The sequence below is a fragment of the Salvelinus fontinalis genome, chromosome 3 (genome assembly GCF_029448725.1).
Source record: "Salvelinus fontinalis isolate EN_2023a chromosome 3, ASM2944872v1, whole genome shotgun sequence".
Lineage (NCBI taxonomy): Eukaryota > Metazoa > Chordata > Actinopteri > Salmoniformes > Salmonidae > Salvelinus > Salvelinus fontinalis.
Genome location: NC_074667.1, coordinates 3745422 through 3761569, shown reverse-complemented (window position 1 = coordinate 3761569; position 16148 = coordinate 3745422). Strand labels below are relative to the sequence as shown.

General features: G+C 42.4%; 1 protein-coding gene across 3 annotated transcripts in view; it reads right to left on the bottom strand.

Annotated features, from left to right (window-relative positions):
• The window catches only part of LOC129836180 (VPS10 domain-containing receptor SorCS1-like), a 278341-nt gene that overhangs the window by 16267 nt on the left and 245926 nt on the right, over positions 1–16148 (bottom strand). The window lies entirely within an intron of this gene.

The window sequence follows — 16148 nt, the reverse complement described above, 5'->3', positions numbered from 1 at the left end:
CGCCTGGCAATAAGAAAATATTTCAAAACTGATGCCAGTTTCCATCTTCAAAATAATTATTAAAGATTTACAGCTAAGGGGAAACAGAGGCAGGAAGGAAGGCTGAGGTAGAAAGTACTGTTATATCTAGCTTAGCTGTCAAAGAATGCACATCTGCACAGTTTCACATTGCACATCACTCTCTCGTTTAATGACATGTGCCACTCATTCTGACAACCTATCCATCTTAAATCAGCACACTGTCGTATACCATAACAACGTACAGTACGACGAACAGCACGTCATACCATACATAACATTTCCCCCCCTCTTTCCAAAACCACGGACTGGTACCATATATAAAAATGTCCATAGGGCAAGTACCTGGAGTGATACCTGTAAGAAAGAAACATTAACCCTTAAACGGAAGAGGTAAATAACGACTCTACGAACTAGCCAGTTCAGTCTATTAACCTGGAGGTTGACTAAGATAGCTAACGGAGCCTAAGAATGAAAGGAGGTTAACCTGTCTAGGACTGGGGTTCTGCTAGCGCCAACAGCCAATGAAATTGCAGGGCGCAAAATACAAATCAACAGAAATCTCATAAATCAAATTCCTCAAACATACAAGTATTAGGCACCATTTTAAAGATAACATTTTCATTAATCCAGCCACAGTGTCTGATTTCAAAAATGCTTTACAGCGAAAGCTCCACAAACGATTATGTTAGGTCACCACCAAGTCACAGAAAAACCCAGCCATTTTTCCCGCCAAATAGAGGAGTCACAAAAAGCACAAATAGAGATAAAATGAATCACTAACCTTTGATGATCTTCATCAGATGTCACTCAAAGGACTTCATGTTACACAATACACGTATGTTTTGTTCGGTAAAGTTCATATTTATATCCAAAAATCTCATTTTACATTGGCGTGTTACGTTCAGTAGTTCCAAAACATGCAGTGACTTTGCAGAGAGCCACATGAATTTACAGAAATACTCATTATAAATGTTGATGAAAATACATGTGTTATACATGGAAATATAGATAAACTTCTCCTTAATGCAACCGCTGTGTCAGATTTCAAAAGAACTTCATGGAAAAAGCATAATCTGAGTACGGCGCTCAGAGCCCACAACAAGAAATATCCGCCATGTTGCGCCGTCAACATTAGTCTGAAATAGCATTATAAATATTCACTTACATTTGATGATCTTCATCAGAATGCACTCACAGGAATCCCAGTTCGACAATAGATGTTTGATTTGTTCCAGAAAGTCCATCAATTTTGTCAAAATAGCTTCTTTTGTTAGGGCGTTTGGTAAACAAATCTAAATGCGCGTTCAGGTCCAGTCAGACAAAAAGTTCAAAAAGTTATATTACAGGTCGTAGAAACTTGTCAAACTAAGTATAGAATCAATCTTTAGGATGTTTTTATCATAAATATTCAATAATGTTCCAAACGGAGAATTCCATTGCCTGTAGAAAAGCAATGGAACGAGAGCTACCTCTCATGTGAAATGCGCATGACTGAGAACGAGGCTGCTGCCAGACCCCTTAGTCAAACAGCTCTCATCCGGCCACCTTCACGGTAGAAGCCTGCAACAACGTTCTAAAGACGGTTGACATCTAGTGGAAGCCTTAGGAAGTGCAAAATAACCCATATCCCACTGTGTATTCGATAGGGCCTGAGTTAAAAAACTACAAACCTCAGATTTCCCACTTCCTGTTTGGATTTTTTCTCAGGTTCAAAAACTACAAACCTCAGATTTCCCACTTCCTGTTTGGATATTTTCTCAGGTTTCTGCCTCCCATATGAGTTATGTTATACTCACAGACATCATTCAAACAGTTTTAGAAACTTCAGAGTGTTTTCTATCCAATATTAATAATAATATGCATATATTAGCATCTGGGACTGAGTAGGAGGCAGTTTACTCTGGGCACGCTATTCATCCAAAAGTGAAAATGATGTCCCCTATCCCAAATAAGTTAAGTAGTCCCCCAGATGAGCAGGGCGAGTTCGTGCCCTCATAGGCCGTTCTTCAGCTGCCCCAGCTTGTGGCTCTGGCCCTTGAAGAGCCCACAGAGGCTGGGGCTCAGGTGATAGTAGTGGAAGAGGTCCATCAGGTAGCGTTTCTGGCCTGTAAGTCAGTTGTGTAGGTATTACTGTTCCTTGAGGGGCAGGGACATTTCTGAGGTGGCTGGCGAGCCAGCGTGATCCATTGCTCAACATGAAGGTGACGGGTCACAGTTGTCGACTGACCTGCAAGGGGTCCGACCAGAATGAGGCCATTTTGTTGCACCGCCAAGGTCGTCGGGCTCGGACCCAGTCTGACACCTGGATGATTGGCTTCTTCACAATGTGCGTCTTGTCGAAACGCTGTTTCATTGTTCTTTGGTGCCTGGTCACTGTTTTCTTTTCTTGGGTGCGCCTAGTCGCCAGTTCTGCTACTCTCTGTGTTCTGAGTCTGTCCAGTGGCAGTTCCATCTCACGACTTAGTATGAGAGATGCCGGGGAGACCTTTGTTGTTGTGTGTTTGCATGCTCTGTAGTGCATTAGCGTTTGGTTCAAAGCAGTTTGGAACGTGCGCCCATGGACCAGGTCTACTCTGATGCCGTTCTTCAGCGTTTGGTTGAAGCGTCCGTTAGCTTGTGGGTTGTAGTAGGCCGTGCAGATGTGTTTGATTCCCTTGTTGCTGAGATAGGAGGAGAATTCGACAGAGGTCAGCTGGGGCCCATTGTCTGTGGTGAGGGTGAGAGGTAGGCCCCACCTTGTGAACATGCTGTCTAGGATGTCCTCGATGGCCTGTGTTGTGACAGTCCGACCGGAACTTCTGTCCCCTTAAAGTGGAGGTCATATGCCACCACCAGGAAGCGCTGATGGTGAGGGACTGCGTTTCCATGGATATCGCCACAGATGCCCAGCTGGATGTGCTCCCAGGAGTGGGACGGCCATGTGAGAAGCTGCAGGGGGGGTGGGGTGGACTTCCCTGTTTTCCCACTGAGGAGGCATGCAGCACAATCCCTGACCAGGGCTTTAATGTTGTGGTCGATGCCTGGCCACCACACAAGGTCTCGACATCGCTGCTTGACCTTCACTATGCCCAAGTGACAATCGTGTGCCATTGATAGAACACACGCACGCAGGCCACTCGGGACCACAATGCAAAACCCTCGAGAGACACAGACTTCTTCCCAGCAAAAAAGTTTGTGCTTCACACTAGCGAAAGTCGCCAGCTCTTCTGGCATACATGCTGGCCATCCAGTGCGTATGCAGTTGCGCAGGGTAGACTGTGTGGGATCGTGTTCCGATGCTTGCTTCAGCTCCTACAGTGAGACGGCTGACTGAAGGGGAGCGTAGAGCATTTGTACGATTTCTGTTTCGTTGTCATCTGGCAAGACGGTCGGAGTAGGAGCTTCAAAGGAGCGTGAGAGGAGGTTTGCCACCATGTTATCCCACCCCGGAGTGAACTTCAGCTGATAGTCATACTGTCTGAGATGGTCGGCCCATCTGTGCAGCCGAAGTGGCTTGTGGCCAGTTCCTGATGCTGACAGTAGCATTGTGAGGGACTGGTGGTCAGTTCGGAGTGTGAACAGCTGGCCATATAAGTAGAGGTGCCACCTTTCGCACTACCAGACACAGGCCAGTGCTTCTTGTTCGCCCACAGAGTACTGTTGTTAGTGGGGCTCAGGGCCCTTGAGGTGAAGGTCGACGGTCCTCTCAATGCCATTCTGCAGCTGTGAGAGGACAGCTCCTAGTGCTCCAACTGAGGCATCAGAGGTGACAATGGTGGGGCAGAGGGGGTCAAAGTGAGCCTAATCCGGAGCTGTGGTGTGCTGGCTCTTCAGTGAGCGAACCGCGTCTGAGCAGGCTGTGGTCCAGACCCATGGCTCGTTCTTCTTGAGGAGCTGGCGCAGGGGCGCTGTGGTCTGAGAGTAGTGGGGCAGAAACCGGAGGTTGTAGGCTGTCATGCCAAAGAATGAGGCCACCTGAGAAGCTGAGGTTGGTTCCGGGATGCAGATGACAGCTTCAATGTTCCACATCAGCGGGTCAATGCCTTTGGAAACCCACAAACTTGACGGCTGGAGCTGCAAAGGTGCATTTTCCACCGTTCAGGGTCAGGTTGTTTCGCAGTAGAGCACTAAAAACTCTGTGTAGTCGATGGTCATGGATGGGGAGGTCAGGGCCGTGGACCACGATGTCGTCCAGATAGACTGCCACCCTGGGTATTCCAGCAGAGGATGGTTCTCATCACCTTCTGGAAGCAGCTTGGGGCGGAGCTAAGTCCAAAAGGCATGCGTGTATATCTGAACACACCAGCATGTGTGACAAAGGCTGTGAGGTCTCTGCTGGCTGGGTGGAGGGGCACCTGAAGATAACCCTGACGTAGGTCGAGCTTCGTGAAGTTCTTGGAGCGATGAAATCGTGCGGTCAGCTCCTCAGCTGTAGACAAGGGGTACTTACCAGAACGGAGATCCATACAGGTCCGGATTCCACCTGACTATTTGGTTGTGATGACCAAGTTTCAAATCCAGGGGCAGTGTTGACTGGCTCAATGATGCCTACCTCCAACTTTGACTGGGTATCTTTTGTGACGTCATCCTACAGTGCAAAGGAATGCGCCGCAGGGGCTGCATGACTGCGGTCACATCCAGGTTCACTAGGGGCCCGTGAGTAAAAGTTGTGAGGCAGCCCAGTTCTGTTGCCATGTGCCGGTAACTTGGTGGATAGCTGACCCATTGTTATCTCCCAGTGTGAACCCCAAGCCTTTGAAGAGGTCGAGGCCCAGGAGGTTGGCACCCCGCTTTGCAATGTGAAATGTGAATGATGGCAGGTGCTTGGCGCCGTAGTGCACTGGGACCTGGAAGGGTGCAGTGGGGGGCTTGGATCTACCATACCCACACAGGGCCACACAGGGCAGTGGAGGGCTGTTGGAGTGGTAGGTGACTGAAAAACTTGTAGTAAGTTGCAAGGTTGAGAAACGACACCGCAGCGCCAGTATCCAGTAGCAAACCCACCTCACCCAGCTGCACAGTGCATTAATTAAATGACACATGGTTAGTGGAGACGGTTCGGATTTCAGTGTGTTCATGTTGAGAGCGAGATGAAAATAAGGGCCTGTTCTGGGTGGAGCTAGTAGCTGGGGTAGAACGACACACTTTAGCAAAGTGATTGTATTTTGAACAGTTCTTGCATATTTTCCAACGGGCTGGGCAGTTTGAAGCCCTTGCATTGTGAGAACTCGCCCCACAGTTGCCACAGCTACTTCTGTTTGTTCGTCCAATTTGTAAGTCGCTCTGGATAAGAGCGTCTGCTAAATGACTTAAATGTAAATGTAAATGTAAATGTCTGTGTCCCTGCTGCACGGGCATGCCGGTGTCTGTGTCCATGCAGCTATCGACGTGGGAGGGTGTGCGCAGCGTGTGGTTGTTGTAGTGTGCCTGCTCAGGCTGAAGCTGCTGTGTGAGAATGGCTGGGGGCCCAGTGTATGCTGCAGAGCTGTCTGTTAGCATAGTAGAGCATTCCAAAGCCGCTTCAACCTGGAGTGCTATTTTAATAGCTCCATCAAGTTGTAAATTATCCGATTCCAAAGTAAGTTTCTCCCTTGTCTTTTCACATAACGTCCCCTTTATCAGCTGATCTCTGATGATCTCATCCTGAAGTGTACCTAGTTACAAGAGCTAGCCAAATCCCTCAGATTAGCCACGTAGTTTTGAATGGACTCACCCGGGCATTGGTGTCTTTTCCGTAACCAGTAGCTTCGGAGCAGCACTCGCTCTTTCTTGGCGAAGTGGTTCCGTAGGAGGCTGACTGCAGCGGTGAATGTAGGAGCCGATCCAGGCGCTCTGAAAATCCTCTGTCCCTTTGTACCAAAGCAGTGACGGAGCAGTGCTGTCCTCCGCTTGTCGGAGATTCTAGAAAAGTCCATAACTTTGAGATAAGTGTTAAAACTATCAAGCCAGTTATTCCATGGGACTGGAGGTTCGCCAGGCACGGCGAGGAATGGTGCTGGTGGTGGTATACTGAATTCAGCCATCTGCGTCGCCAATGTTATATCTAGCTTAGCTGTCAAAGAAAGCACATCTGCACAGTTTCACATTGCACAAGTACACCCAGCGACCCGGTTTTACAGGCACGCTAGCGCATACACACACACACACAGACGTACACACACACTTCCCCCAAACGGGTTAAAAAACAAGTTCATGCAGCATGTCATAATAATTCCAGACAAGAGGACTAAAACTGTGGGATTTGTTGTTTTCCTCCTTCATCCAAATGAAATCAAGCAAAAAGAGGCAGCCACAACTTTCTCTACTCTGAGTCTTCATGGTTGTGAAAATTACTTTTTTTCATTTTGCTTCACTATTCTGTTTCAAATGAAGGCCTCTATCCCATTTGAGGGAATGCAATCATTTCACTATAATTTCAGTACTCAAAATAAAATTGGGATGGAATGATCTGGCTGCTACAGGAAGATTACTAAACTGTGTCATAACAGCCATTCATGTGTTAGTGGCCTGCAGTATTAGCCAGAACAAGGACATGTCCTGGCATTAACATGACCTACACGTTCCATAGTGACCTCAGTTAAAGTACAAGCTGTCTTCACTCACAGAGGATGAGACAGGTTGTAGTGCATCACCAATGAATACCCTTCTGTAGACTGACAGATTTTGGTGGCAGAAACAACATGCAACAGTTATGGACCAAAATCAAATATGACATACCATAACTATGCTTCTGTTTGAATGTGTAAGCATACTATTACTGACTTGTAGCCTGCCAAATCAATGTAATTGCACTCTTGACCGTCATATATTGATCATATAGGCCTAAGAAGGCATATTTACAACAGTGTATAAATTATGTGGATGTTTTGCTCAGAAAGTTAAGACTAGATCCTTCACAAAATGATTTCATTGCCTCTGATTCCTTCATTACATTTTACATTACATATAAGTCATTTAGCAGACGCTCTTATCCAGAGCGACTTACAAGTACATACATTCATACTTTTTTGTACTGGCCCCCCGTGGGAATCGAACCCACAAGCCTGGCTTGGCAAGCGCCATGCTCTACCAACTGAGCCACACGGGACCAGAGACCATTGCCTCAGGCCCTGTATCCCTACAACAATACACCGCTGCAGATGCTGCTTTTAGGAAGCCTAATGATAGTCTCATACAAAGTCCACATAATTCATCGGCATAGCATCGAATAATTAAACAAGGTATCATCTATAGCTTTTGTAAAGTTATTGTGAAGGTAGAAGTGGCAAGAACTAGTCAGCAATTCAGATGACCACAGACTTTCCTTCTCATGGAAATTTGATTAAAAGTAAAGAGTTCGAAGAATTTATAGCCCGTCAAACATATTTACAACTCTGCCCAATCAATTAAATTGGACCCAAATCGAGGTATAATTTATTACCAAACACATCTATTGCAAAACAACAGACAAGTTAAGGTTTAGCATTTATTGCAGTCGTTTTCATTACATATAAATACACTAAAACTAATATTGGAATTCACCTGTCAGAGTAGCCTAGCCTACCCGCCCCCATGTGAAGCAATGTTGCTGCCGGTATGGCACGGGAACGGAGTCTGCAGCAAGCAAGCATCTCTTGGTGCACAATACCAATGCCAGTCCAACGTGGTCCCGAATGCTTTATTCTGGATGTGGTGAAACCCAGTATTTGGGCTATGTGCCCTGTTGTGCCCAACTGAACCAATGCACCTGTTACCGTGAACAAAGAACTCGCTAAAACAGGCGAGTTATCTGTGCGCAACACATCAGTATATGATAAGCCTTTACATTGCTTCACGAAACGTAGTGCTTTAGTCATCATATAAAACCACACAAACTTGGTGAATAATCATCACTTACGCTGCGGTTTTGTCGCAAACAGCAAACCACTGCATGGTTGTGTCCCCTGTCAAGGCGAAAGTAGTGCTGGTTAGTTTGGAATCATCCCCTCTGCTGGCTGTGGCTTCTCTTCTGGAAGTCCCTCTCCTCTCGTCGTGTTCCACTTGAATCGGCCCAGTCTTTCCGTCCAGTAACGGACCAGGACTCCTTCGCGGGGCCATCAGTCTTCAGACTCGCTAAACTTCGCGCTCTCGTTTTTACTAGAACCGGATGAATCTTCCAGAGCGACTTTTACTGTTACTCCATCGTCAGTGAACCTTGTCTCATTCTCATAAACACCTGCATGTTGGGTGTCGCTTAGTACTTAAGTAATTGGTTAGTACTCCATCTGTACCTGTCCCAGAGCTTTGGCCGCCTGTCTCGGACCCAGCTGCATGCGTACAGTTGTAATTCCTCCAGGTGTAGCTGGACTGGTGACGGTCACACTGGGCAAATGATATCCGCATCGGCATTTAGCTGGGTATGAGCGGAGATCTGAAGCCAGGTACACAGAGTTAAGTGCAAGCAGGGGCGTCAGTTGGGCATGCCAATCTCAGATGAAGACAAAATAAAATAAAAGTAGGCTACAAAAAAGTTATCATTTACTTTAATTCCAATCTCTATTAAAATGCCACCTCTGTTTAACGTATCGGTTGGTTGGCTTTATGACCATGCAGATCAACGCTCTGAGTGAAGTTACCACCCTGTGCGCCTTTCTTTCAGAGAGCAAAGACAGTGCCAGACAGTTTGCTTAACCAGTCAGTCGTTTAGGCAAGGCGCCTATTGTTTTGAGTTTGATGTCGGCATTTGAACCAGCTGTTTTATTAATCGGTTACTTTCACATTGATGTCGTGTTGTGTTGTTGACGTCGGCATAGGCTGTGCGTCAAATAAACTAGGGGAAAACAATCTTCCCCTGAATTAAATTTATTTTAAAAAATCGATTTAATTACTGGTGCCTTTACAGAAATACAGAAAATAATTAAAAATACTACAGAGCAATGAGTTGTGCAATATGAGCAGCATGCCTGACAAATAGCCTACCGTACCAAATAGCTGATTGTTGAGTTACAGCTCTCTTGGAAAAGCAGTTAAATAGCCCTAGGCCTAGCACAATATTCCAAAATACAATCGTAGGAAAAACATAGTTTAGAAAACAATTGGTTATTGGTGAAAATACAAACAAAAGACAAAGAAAATACTCTCTAGTTATCAAATTTCTAAACTCTGAATTAAGCGAACAGTAGCCTATTTTATTGGCACCAGCAGAGAACATATTCACAGTCTTTATCATTAGACCAGTACCACTTGAAAGTTTTTTGAAGACAATAATGTCCTCTTCCTGTCTGGATGGTGATCATATTGTACAATTTGTGTCTCCCCTTTTCGAAGGCTAGATTAGATGGTTGCATTCAAGACAAGGTCGTTTTTACTGATCTGTTTGTCAGTATCAGCATAGTAGGCTACTAATTTGTGCCTTAAAAAAATATATTGCTTATGTCTCCAGTCATATAAAGTGTAGTAGAATTGCATAAAATGTGTTTCTAAAAGGCCACATTTTTCCTGTGCAAAGAAAGGAGAAGACATTTCTCTCATTAGGCCTACACTTTGCATTTGGAAAGTATTCAGAGCCCTTGACTTTTTCCACATTTTGTTACGTTACAGCCTTATTCTAAAAATGATCAAATTAAAAATGTTCATCATCAATCTACACACAATACCCCATACTGTGTAAATATTGAATTTTTTGCAAATTTATAAAAAATAAAAAACAGAAATACCTTATTGACATAAGTATTCAGACCCTATGAGGCTCGAAATTGAGCTCAGGTGCATCCTGTTTCCATTGATCATCTTTGAGATGTTTCTACAACTTGATTGGAGTCCACCTGTGGTCAATTGAATTGACTGGACATGATTTGGAAAGCCACACACCTTTCTATATAAGGTTCCACAGTTGACACTTCATGCCAGAGCAAACACCAAGCCATGAGGTCGAAGGAATTGTCCGTAGAGCTCTGAGACAGGACTGTGTCGAGGCACATATCTGGGGAAGGGTACAAAAATATGTCTGCAAAATTGAAGGTCCCCAAGAACACAGTGGCCATCATTCTTAAATAGAAGAAGATTGGAAACACTAAGACTCTTCCTAGAGCTGGCCGCCCGGACAAACTGAGCAATTGTGGGAGAAGGGCCTTGGTCAGGGAGATCAATAAAAAACAGATGGTCACTCTGACAGAGCTCTAGAGTTCCTCTGTGCAGATGGGAGAACCTTCCAGAAGAACCACCATCTCTACAGCACTCCACCAATCAGGCCTTTATGGTAGAGTGGCCAGACGGAAGCCACCCCTCAGTAAAAGGCACATGATGGCCAGCTTGGAGTTTGCCAAAAGACACCTAAAGGACTCTCAGACCATGGTCTGATGAAACCAAGATGATCCTTTTTGGCCTGAATGCCAGGTGTCACATCTGGAGGAAACCTGGGACCATCCCTACGTTGAAGCATGGAGGCGGCATCATCTTGCTCTGGGGATGTTTTTCAGCCGCAGGGACTGGGAGGCTTGTCAGGATCAAAGGAAAGAGGAGCTTGTAGCATCATACCCAAGAAGACTCAAGACTGTAATCGCTGCCAAAGATCCTTTAATAAAGTACTGAGTAAAGGGTCTGAATACTTATGTAAATGTGACATTTCAGTTTTCTGTTTATAGAAATTTGCAAATTGAAAAAAAAATATGTTTTTGCTTTGTCATTGTGGGGTAATGTGTGTAGATTGATGAGGGGAAAAATACATCTACATAATACATTTTAGAATAAGGCTGTAACGTAACAAAATGTGAAAAAAGTCAAGGGGTCTGAATACTTTCCGAATGCACTGTATGTCACTACACGCTCAGGCATGCATTGTTCACAATGGTCTGTTTTGCTAACAGTTGTAGAGTTATAGTATTAGACTAAAATATGACTGTGCAGTTGTCACGTTCTGACCTTTATTTTCTTTATTTTTGTCTTTATTTAGTATGGTCAGGGCGTGAGCTGGGGTGGGTAGTCTATGTGTCTTTTTCTATGTTGGGGTTTTGAGTTCGGCCTGGTATGATTCTCAATCAGTGGCAGCTGTCAATCGTTGTCCCTGATTGAGAATCATACTTAGGTAGCCTGAGTTTCACTTTTGAGTTGTGGGTGTTTGTTGCCGTGTCAGTGTTTGTTCGCCAACACGGTACTGTTTCGTTCGTTTCTTCACTTCGTTTGTTGTTTTGTATTTTGTAGTGTTCTGTTTTGTTGGATTAGCATTAAAATTCATCATCATGAACACTTACCACGCTGCGCCTTGGTCCTCCTCTCTTTCACCCGAAGGCGAACGTTACAGCAATCCACTCATCAAATTGGGATTAGTAGCCTATCTTCCTATTTTACATTAGTCTGCAAATGAGATGATAGATGCATGCAATCCTTTCTTATAAAGGTGCAATTTAACTTCTTGTCAATAGGGGGTGCTGTTAGCACTTTGTAATAATGACGTTCCCAAATTAAACTGCCTCGTACTCAATTCTTGCTCGTACAATATGCATATTATTATAACTGATGGATAGAAAACACTCTCTAGTTTCTAAAACCGTTTGAATTATATCTGTGAGTGAAACAGAACTGGAGTTAGAGCAATTTTCCTATGTGTATGTGAGAATGCCAAATTTTCCAAGCTGCTCTGAGACCTGTGTATAACTCTGCCTGTCTTCTATTGGTTGAGATGCACTGCATACGCCTTCCCCTGGTTGTTAGCGAATAGGGAGACTTGAAATGGAGTCTCTACGTAGATCTCAAAGGTTATAAATCACTTGGCAAAGACATGTCTGGTCTTTTCCCTCTTCGCTCTGACGCACTGAGGACCTTGGCACATTGTACTAGAACCATCGGTTATAGATCTTAGACATTTCCGGCTGTGTTTTTATTCGATATAGGCTTAACAGGCATCATAATCTTGTTATTTTGAACCGAATTATATCAGTTTATGTCAGTATATTGCAATTTTCGGGTATTTATTTTCGTGGCGTTGTAGGAAGTTGGGTATCTCTGGCTCAAATGCTAATGTTTACTGCTAATTGCAACGTTGAAGAGGACGTTCTCCAACCTAGCAACGATTCTTTTGGACAAAGGACACCTTTCCCAAGATTCTGATGAGAGTTCATCAAAAAGTAAGAACTATTTATGCTGATAATTCGTTGTTCTGTTGACAAATGTCAAATAATAATTCCGCCATGAATTTCGGTGCGTCTCGCTTTAGCGCACGCTGTATGCTTGAAGTAACGTTAATTTTAAAAATGTAACCCAGCGATTGCATTAAGAACTAATTTGTCTTTCAATTGCTGTCCAACCTGTATTTTTTTAGTCAAGTTTATGAATAGTTTTCGATTAGAATAGGTGCCTGTCCAAATGGCGCCGGACAGATTGCTTGAGGTTTTGGACACTAATCACATTGTATAAGCACGATTTGTGCCGCTAAATATGCACATTTTCCAACAATCTCTATATGCATTGTGTAATATGATTTTATAGGACTGTCATCTGAAGAATTCTGAGAAGGTTAGTGAAAAAATTAATATATTTTGGTGGTTTATACGTTATCGCTATTTTTGCCTTGAATCAAAACTGTTGTGATGTTTGCTATTGTGGTAAGCTAATATAACGCTATATTGTGTTTTCTCTGTAAAACACTGAAATATTGTCTGGATTCACAAGATCTGTGTCTTTCATCTGCTGTACGCTGTGTATTTTTAAGAAATGTTTTATGATGAGTAATTAGCTAATACACGATGGTCTCTGTAGTTATTCTAGTCGCTTTGGTGAGAGTTGTGATAGTGGCTGCAATGGTAAACTATGATTTATACCTGAAATATGCACATTTTTCTATCAAAACATATGCTATACAATAAATATGTTATCAGACTGTCATCTGATGAAGTTGTTTCTTGGTTAGTGGCTATTTATATCTTTATTTGGTCGAATTTGTGATAGCTACTGATGGAGTAAAAAAATGGTGGAGTAAAGAAGTGGTGTCTTTTGCTAACGTGGCTAATAGATTTACATATTTTGTCTTCCCTGTAAAACATTTTAAAAATCAGAAATGATGGCTGGATTCACAAGATGTGTATCTTTCATTTGGTGTCTTGGACTTGTGATTTAATGAACATTTTATTATATGATATCCCTGTGGCTTTAGGCTAGGCTATGCTAGTCAGCTTTTTTGATGGGGGTGCTCCCGGATCCGTTTTTTTTTTTAGGCGTTAGAGGTTAATGGTGAATAAATAGGTTCCCAAAACTTAAAACTCATGCTATGCCTATGGATGTCCAGCCAGGTCACCTGTGATCAGGGGCACCGGCCGGGATTTTAGGCCCCATGAAAAGACATCACATTGGGTCCCACCACCACAGGCCACACCAACCCCGCGCAATTGAATTAACCACACACCTCCAGAACCCAATCGACCCATTCAAAGCTTTAAATAACTACCTTTGCAGGCTTGCAACTCTCTTGTAGTCCAATATTTACTTTCCAATATTTACTGACAGTTAGCTGTGAAAATATAACACTGTGCAGACATGCATGCAACATTCTGCATACAGTGGAATTCACTATCTGATGCAAGACTGACCCTCTATGAGAAATGTGCTAAAGGCCACCTTTTACAGTCTTAATGTAATTGTAATGGTACAATTCTTGAATGAAATAATTCTCTTAACATTAATGAATAACTTCACATTTATATCACTTAAATATACATTAACCTCTTCAATGAAAATACATTTACATTATAATCTATGGAATGATATAACAAACAAAATAATTAAATCAGCAGCAGATTTTTTTAACTAAGTATACAAACCAACTAGAAAATAAGCAGCTGGAAAACAAAATGGAAATGGAAATGAAAAGGCCTGATGGTGGCGCTAGAGGAAAGGTCAAGTGGTCACCAAATCAATAGGTTTCTTCCACTTGGGGTCTTGATTATACACAACACATTTCATGGCAATCCAGCCATTACTTTGAGATATATCTTGTTCTCAGTCTGTTCTCAGTCTTGTTCTCAGCCTGTGGGCATCATGTGTGTAGTGATCCAATATCCATAGCGATGCCATTTAACAGTTATCACTGGCCCTTGCTCAGCCTTACTAACCAAGAGCCCAGCGTTGAGCCTTCTTGCTAGCAAAGTCACTGATCAAGTCTTTGAAGTCCAGCTCTCTAGCTAACAGACTTTCAATGGACAGCATGGCAAGACTGCAAAGCCTGTCCTCGGACATAGTGGACCTCAAATAGTTTTTTAATCAGTTTTAGCTTACTGAAAACTAACTGGATGTTTACTTTTTGCCGAAAACAAGAAAAGAAAAAGAAACCATTAGTTCTATTAGTACATTGTAAATAAAATATGATATTAATGATGATAGGTTAATCAATTAATATTGAAAAAAATGTACAAGTCGGTGTTAGACGTCTATTCATGTCCGAGGACTTTAAGAAATGATGTGGAAACTGGTCACTAGGGGCAACAGTGTGCGCTGTTACCTTCAAGTAGGTTTCTGTTTCTGGTGCTAACGGTCTGCCTCTGGTGCAGAGGTAGATAGAAAGTTGTTTTAGAGATTTTTGTTTTAAGCCTATCCCAAACCTTAACCCTTACCTTAACCATTCTGTGTTAATGCCTTCCCTTAAGATATTGGAGTTAGTGCATAAACTTAACCCTAACCTTAAAAATATTACTTACGACGTTTGAGAAACATGGATGAACGTCTAATTCTGACGTGAGACTGTGAGGGCTTTCAGTGTCGACATTTGAAATCAGTCTTGTTGTGACTTGATAGTGTTTATTATGCATCTATTTCACATTGCACTGTATGCATGCACTGTTCCACAAGTAAATTCGTCAATTTATGATGAGGTTGAGTAGGGGTTGTCATTGTACACGCTGTTCCACAGACATTTAAACCTAATATTGAGGTAATATAATAATTAATAATATTAGTAATATAATTTACCAATTGTATTTTTGCATAGAATATAGCTCAGTATTTGTATTGTTTATTTTATATATAATTTTTTGCTAATTTTTATCAAGGGTGCCAATAATTATAGACTATATGTGTTAATCTAGCTATGCAGGGTATTTTTCTCATTCTGTTGCCCTTCCAGAATATAACAAATATACATTCCAAATGATTTAAAGTCCAAAACAGCTAATGAAAGACACAGATCTTGTGAATCCAGCCAACATGTCCGATTTTTAAAATGTTTTACAGGGAAGACACAATATGTAAAGATGTAAATCTATTAGCTAAAAACACATTAGCATAATCCACCATCTTTTATTTGTCCACCAACACCAGTAGCTATCACCAATTCGGCTAAACTAAGATATTTATAGCCCCTAACCAAGAAAAAAACTCATCAGATGACAGTCTGATAACATATTTATGGTATGGGATAGGTTTTGTTAGAAAAATGTGCATATTTCAGGTAGATGGCATAGTTTACAATTGCACCCACCGTCACAAATGGACTAGAATAATTACAATGAGCAACGTGTTTACCTAACTACTAATCATCAAACATTTCGTAAAAATACACAGCATACACTAATCGAAAGACACAGATCCTGTGAATACAGACAATATTTCAGATTTTCTAAGTGTCTTACAGCGAAAACACAATAAATCGTTATATTAGCATAGCACATGTGCAAACATTACCCCAGCATTGATTCTAGCCAAAGAGAGCGATAACGTAAACATCGCCAAAATATATTATTTTTTTCACTAACCTTCTCAGAATTCTTCAGATGACACCCCTGTAAACATCACATTACAACATACATATACAGTTTGTTCGAAAATGTGCATATTTAGCCACCAAAATCATGGTTACACAATGACAAAAGTAGCCCAGCTGGTGAGAAAATGTCCGTGCGCCATATTAGACAGTGATCTACTCGTATACATAAATACTCATAAACGTGACTAAAAAATATAGGGTGGACAGCGATTGATAGACAATTTAATTCTTAATACAATCGCGGAATTACATTTTTAAAATTATCCTTACTTTTCAATACAATTTGCGCCAAGCGAAGCTACGTCAAAAAACATGGCGTCCTAAGCCACTAACATTTTTCGACAGAAACACGATTTATCATAATAAAAATTTCCTACTTTGAGCTGTTCTTCCATCAGTATCTTGGGCAAAGGATCCTTTCTTGGGTCTAATCGTCTTTTGG